Source organism: Microcebus murinus, chromosome 4 (genome assembly GCF_040939455.1).
Source record: "Microcebus murinus isolate Inina chromosome 4, M.murinus_Inina_mat1.0, whole genome shotgun sequence".
NCBI classification, from domain to species: Eukaryota; Metazoa; Chordata; class Mammalia; order Primates; family Cheirogaleidae; genus Microcebus; species Microcebus murinus.
Genome location: NC_134107.1, coordinates 96,876,488 through 96,883,317, shown reverse-complemented (window position 1 = coordinate 96,883,317; position 6,830 = coordinate 96,876,488).

Here is a 6,830-nt window from a genome sequence, read left to right as displayed (position 1 = left end):
GCAGTCAGGCACTCCTGGAACAACTGAAGTTCCTGGAGGAAAGCCGGACGGTGACTCGATACACTCGAGGCCGGTTTGGGTCCTGGGAAAGGTCCGGGGGTGAATGGGTTGGAAGTGGGGTGTGAATACGGCTCTGGGATTTAACCCGGTGGCCCTTCATTCCGGGGATTGGTTGGCATCGCTGGGGGCCCCTTGCAGGGCCTCCCCACAGCCTCCTGATTTGGAATTTCTAGGTGGAGGTTAGGCATCTGTCTTTTTCAAAGGTGGTGTTCATGGGTTGTCAGAGTGGACAGCCACTGATTTAGTTCTTGGGTCTGAAATGTGAGGCTGCTAAACTTTCTGGTTACTAGTTTAAGATTTGATAAGGTTAGTCTTAAAAATCTTTTGGTTCTAAATGACTTCTAGCCTGCAGGGTTCAGCCTGGACTCAGCGCCAGCCTCCTTTCCCTGACTGCTACAGCTCGCTCTCATCTTCCGCAGCCCTGTCTTCCCACTTAGCCATTTGGGGCCACATGGACAGGAGGTCTTTTCTGGTTCTCTGATTTCTTATCCGGCCTCAAGTGGGGCTACAGTTTTGAACAATTCCCTTAGCTCTCAGAAACCTTAGACATCAGAAACCTCTCATAACACACCCATTATGAACTCTTTCTCTTTTACCAACTCTTCTGGTTTAGCCATGGGTAAGAGTCATGAAATGTTTCCTTCTAGAACCTGTTCACTTTAAATGAGGAGCATGTGTCTTGAAGGCAGTATCCTATCTCAGACACACCAGGGACACATACTGGTGTGATAAGTAGAGGGGGAGGAGGGCTCTTTCATATCCTAAGTGTTTGTGGAGAGGAAGTGGTTTTATTTCTGGGCTATTAAGTAACATTCTCTCCTGGATAAGGGGCACTGCCTTTCTACTTCCTCAAATATATACATTGGAGGATGGCCTTCAGGGTACAGCGTTGAGTGGATGGATGGTGATTTCACATCTGTTCTTCCGGGTCTAAGAAATTAGGTGGGATAAGAGCCGGAGGGGGTGCTGGACAGCTTACCCTCATGATCCTCAGAGGGCCCTGTGGCCATGGAAATGTAGGCATGCACAAATTTGAACTTGATTCCTTCAGCGTTGAGTTCCCATTCTGGGTTCAGCAGTTGTGACTGAGGAGGGGGAGGAGGAAGCCTGCCTCTCCGCTCCAACCCTGCCTCCCCACAAACCTTCCTCTTACATACAGGTGTGAAGTCAAGGTTGAGGGTGCACAGCTGTTAAATACCAGCTGTGGCTAAAGGCAGAACAGCCCTGCAAGGGACCATGAAAAAGACCTGCTTGCCCTCTCCCACCCTCGTTCTGGAGATGGTTGTCTATGAAATCCAGCAGTGTGCAGGTGTATGGTGTAGGCAATGGGCTTCAAGGTCAAACAGGCCTGGTTCAAAGCCTGGCTCTGCCTCTTACTCTTCACTAGTGCAGTTTACTTAAATTCTTTGAGGCTCTTTTCCCTATACATAAAATGGAGATTTAAAGGCTTTTTTTTTTGCAAGGACTAAATGAGGCAGTTTGAGGAATAGTGCCTGGTCTGAGTCCTCCATCCCTTTCCAATGTGTTTTCCCAGTTGGATTTATCTTCTCAGCTCTTGGCACTGCCACTCAGGAACTGGTTCTTTTATCTTCTGTTTAATGCTAGCCGGTTTGTGCTATTCAATCTTAATAACATAATTAAGCAGTATGGGGGACAATATCTTCTGGTGAGTCAGTCCCCATCTCTTGTTAGTTTTGACTTCTATGGGCAGGAAGCCCTTTACCAAAATACCTAAGTCCCTCTTCCCATCCAAAGAGAGAGGGAGTTAGGAAGCTGAGCTTAGACAAGGGCTTTGCAGGACTCTGAGGGTTGAGAAAGCTGCTGGGGATTCTTGTAGTAGATCTTTCAGCAAGCAGTTTTGGTACTTGCATTTGCAATATTTTAGGTCTCTTGAAAACCAGATTTGAAGGTTTCCAGAAATGCACAGGCCTTTGCCAACAGAAAGCAGCCCCAAGGGTGGAGGGAGTGGGGCTGCCCATGAATAATGGAGACTCTAGTAGCTTCCAAATTTGGCTATTGGAATTGAAAACAGTTCAGCCTGTCCACTGGGGACCAGTAGAAGATGAGTCCCCTTTAATTTAGGGTGCAGGCTTCTGCCAGCCCTTTAGTCATTTGGTGCTTATTGCCACTCCATTTGTAGCCCTCTTGACTAGTGATTTGGCAAATTTCTTTCATAAGACACTAGCTGTGTGTGTGCGTGTGTGCGAGGAGGTCATGCTGCCACTGAATTAGCTCAGTTAGAGCTAAAGAGCTTTGGTTGTAAGTTTTACTTCAACACAGACCCGTTATCTTCTTACTAAGCACAAACAAAGTTTCTCAGGACCACTGACCTTCTGATCTGGCCAGCTGGTTTGCAGATGTGATCCGGTCTTCTTCAAGGGTGGTCAGACAACCCATTACCACTTCTGTAAAACTCAACTCTCAAAACATCTCTTCTTCATCAAAAAATAAAGGAACTTAGAGTTTTCTCAGAGAGCTAAGACGTTTCCTCTTTTATAGATGGTGAGAGCAATAGTGACTTACCTGTCCTAGAACTTTCAACTTTCTGAACTCTGTGTCATATGTTCATGGCCTTCCATTTGCTGGTGCTATCTTGTCTGCCCATCCATATTCCCCTTTTCTTTTTTTTTTTTTTGAGACAGAGTCTCGCTTTGTTGTCCAGGCTAGAGTGAGTGCCATGGCGTCAGCCTAGCTCACAGCAACCTCAAACTTCTGGGCTCGAGCAATCCTTCTGCCTCAGCCTCCCGAGTAGCTGGGACTACAGGCATGCGCCACCATGCTCGGCTAATTTTTTTTTTATATATATATCAGTTGGCCAATTAATTTCTTTCTATTTATAGTAGAGACGGGGTCTCGCTCTTGCTCAGGCTGGTTTTGAACTCCTGACCTTGAGCAATCCGCCCGCCTCGGCCTCCCAAGAGCTAGGATTACAGGCGTGAGCCACCGCGCCCGGCCTCCTTTTCTTTTTTTTTTTCATGACAGGAACACTGTACTCCATATATTTTTGTCTTTCCTGCTTTGGCGCCTTTGCTCTTGGTGCATTCTTGCCTGGGATGCCCCTTCCCTTCTTACCTGCCCAGTTGACATTCCTTGAAGGCCCTTCTTGAGTAGTCCCTCCTGGGTAAGCTCCTATTTCTCACATCTTCCTAGATGTCTCTACACTTGATCAGATTTTATCTTCCATTGCTCTCTAATTATTTTATGGGTATGATGCTTTATTTTCTCTCAGAGATCTTAAGCTCTTAGAAATCTTGCTTTAGGCCTTTTATGTAATCCTTGCAGCATCTGACCCATATGAGTTAATTTCTTGTTGAATGAAATTCCCAGGGAGTGGAGTGGAACAGTATGCACAGGGAGCTGCTAGACCTGGCTCCCTCTTCCAGTTCTACCACACCTTGGCTGGGGAAGGTCAGGCTGATGGAATTTCTACCCTTTCCCTGGATATAAAATAGACATTCATCAGTCTCCTCCACTCAGGACCAGTAGAGGCCCAGCACATGCTCAGAAGAATAAGATCCAATCTCTGTCCTTAGAGAGTTACAGTTTAGTAGGAGAGATCAGGTGTATAAATAATGACAACACTGTCTGACTCTGTTAGCGCAGAGACCCAAGCAATACTGGGTGCACCTTTGTTCCCATACCTCCTGTAGGTGGGATTGTGCTCATGATGTTGTATTGTGTATTTATCTCCCTATCTAGAATGTGAGCTCTCAGTGGGTTAGCTGCATCTCACTTATTTCTGGGTCTCTAGTTTCTAGCCCAGTGTCTGGCACATAGGGGGCTGCTAAACAGATATTTGAGTTTGTTGGAGGAGAGACTTGACTGATAAATGAGTGAATGTTCCCAGGGTTACAGGTGCACAGAGAGAAGAGACATTTAGATCAGGAATAGGTGGCTTTGTAGCAGACTTTTGAAGAAAGACTACGAGCTTGCTGAGCAGGCCAGAGAGGAAGGGCCTTCCTAGAAAAGGAAACTGCAGAGGCAAAGGCACAGAGATGTGAAGCTGCACGTGAGGTCAGAGAAACCTCGCCTGGTATGGAATGGCTTGAAAAGGATACAGGGCAGAGCAGAGAGGTGCGTGCCCTGAATCCCTGCCTTGCAACCCATGAGCAGGCTGCTGTGTGCTCTGCTGACCACTCCCCTCTCCCTGAGTCCCTGAACCTGGCTTCTGTTGCCTCTTGCTCATGTATGCAAAGCCTTTTAATATTGGCTGAAGGCAGTGCTTCTCAAACTTTAATTGCTCAAGAATCACCTGAAGATCTTGTTAAAAATGCAAATTCTGATTCCTTGGGACTGGGGTGGGGCCTGCAACTATAATTCCCACCAGCTCCCAGGTGACACCTATGATGCTGGTCTGGGGACCACAATTTGAGAAGTGATGCTCTAAAAGGCAAATAACTGTAACTAAGGAAGCCCTCTACAGCCTCAGCTAGGCATTCCAAAGGCAAAAGGAAACTACCTTCTGTTGGGTTATCTGGGTTATCCGGAACACTGCTTCTCCCAGCGGCATAGGTAACTGAGAGTTGTCTAATAACATCTTCAGTGATCAATGGCACTGGGCAGAAATGCCAAAACCACAGGGCTTCCCTCCCCAAAAAGCCCAGCTTTGATGTTGGTGGTGTCTTCATTCTACAAAACACCTCTGAGTTTCTGCTTCCCAGACTTTTGTTGGCTCCTGGCAAAGAAGGCTTACTCTTTCATAGTAAATAGTCATCTGGAGGTCCAAGTGGATTATGGGGAGGTTTCCGGGTGGCTCTCCCCTTGTCTCCCCCTGCCCTCTCCCCACTGCCTCACCCTGCCAGGGCCCTGGCCTTGACCTGGCTCCTCCTGACTCTTGCTTCTGAGGGCTGAATTGGACAAAAGCTGTTCTAAGTCAGGATACCTAGTTTCTCTTAGCTGAATTCTGGATAGAAGCGGAACTTCTGGATCCATTTCTTTATTCAGATGCCTCCAAATTAGAAGCTTCTGGATCCAGTATGAGACCAAATGAGAAAGGTAGGCAGCTTCCTTCAGTTTCTGGGCCTCACAGGCAATCCTTAGCTGCATTAAGAAAAAAGGAGGAGGCCGGCTACGTCAAACCAAAAATCCCTGGCAACAGGCCTGGGCTGACATGTGTCTGCCGCAGCATGGATGGCTGTGCTGCAGCCTGGGACTTGGCAGCAGGGCTGGAGCAGGAGCGGAGGCCTGGCTTGTGCTAGTCTATCCCTCTGGGCACACCTATGAGCTGCTGACAGTGGAGGAGGCCTCAGAGCCCCAGGGGTGGGGGCCTGGGAGTGGATACTTTTCTCCCCAGGCAGCCCCTCTCCTTCCCTGCAATTCCATCCTGTGGGCCCTGTGCTCTCTGCTGTCTGGATAAGCCAGCCGGAGCCAAACCCTAGCAATGTGACAGAGGCACTGGGGCACAGAGTCTGCATGACCTGGGCATGGATGACCACAGAGGGCTCCTAGACTATCCACACCCTAGACTACCCACCCTGCCTTCTGGCTACTCTCCCCAGAAGCTCTGGCCCCTCTGCTCTTCCCCAGCCTAGAACAGCTTCAGAGGCCTCAGCTAGAGTTCACTACACTCCCCGTGTCTACTTTCCCCCACTCCCTCTCCAAATTCACTAACTCATTCAGGCATGCCCCATGCAGTCATTCACTGCCTGTTTATGGGGTGTCTGCTCTGAGCAGGCACTGTGCTGGACTCCCTTCTTGTTCCTGCCCCTTAGCACCTTCTTTTCTGTCTTCCCAGAAGCTGATGGCTTTACCTGTCTAGCTAATCTCCTCTTCCTAGTGCCTCTCTAACTGACCTGAGGGTAGGTAGGCTCCATGTCTCCTTCCCTAGGTGGTAAGCAACACGGAATACTGGAGACACCCAGGGTTTCATGAAAACCTGGGTTTGAATCCTGACACTGACTCTGCCCTTAACTACCATATATAAAATAAACTCGGGCAGAATGAACTCTAAGGGCCTCTGTTTCCTTATCTGCAATTAAAAAAAAAAAAAAACAAAGAAAGAAAAATCACTTATCCCAGGATTAAGATTAAATTGAGATATCACATGTAAAGTACTTGGTACAGAGTTAATACTCAAAAATATTAGTTGCTCCTTCTTTGGTGCATAAATGGCCTTTTACCAGTGCATGTGATTGCTGCATGAGAACTGGAGGATGGGGTCACCTTCTCTGCTTAGGGGTACCTTGGTCCTCTACCTCCAAGTTCTCCTACTTGTGGCATTAGCTGATTTTTTCTTCCTTCTTCAAAAGGAAAAGTTTCAAACAATAGAAGAGAGAACTGTATGATGGACCCTGATACTCATCAATTAGTTTCAACAGTCAACAATGATGTTTAGTCCTGTGTCATCTAAGTCTTCTACCTTTTTTTTCCCTTACATACTTCAAAACCAATTTCAGTCCTTATATCATTTAACCTATAAACAGACTCTAGTGTATATCTTTAACAGATAAAGATATTCAAGAACACAACCACAATATTTTTATGACACATGACAAAATGAATAATTATTCATTAATTCAATCTAATGTCCAATCCATCTTTAACTTTCCCCCAATTTTCTCAAAAATATCTTTTTCCTGTGGATTTGTTTGAATCAGGATTCTCCCAAGGTTCAAGTTATGTTGGATTGTAAGATCTCTTTGGTGTTTTCACACCAGCCTGTTTTGACACGTTCTGTTTTCAGTGGAAATGCTAGAATGAGGAAGTCATCACTTCCCCAAAATCTCTCCAACTCACTCCCCTGAATCCTTTCCAAATAACACAAAAACAAG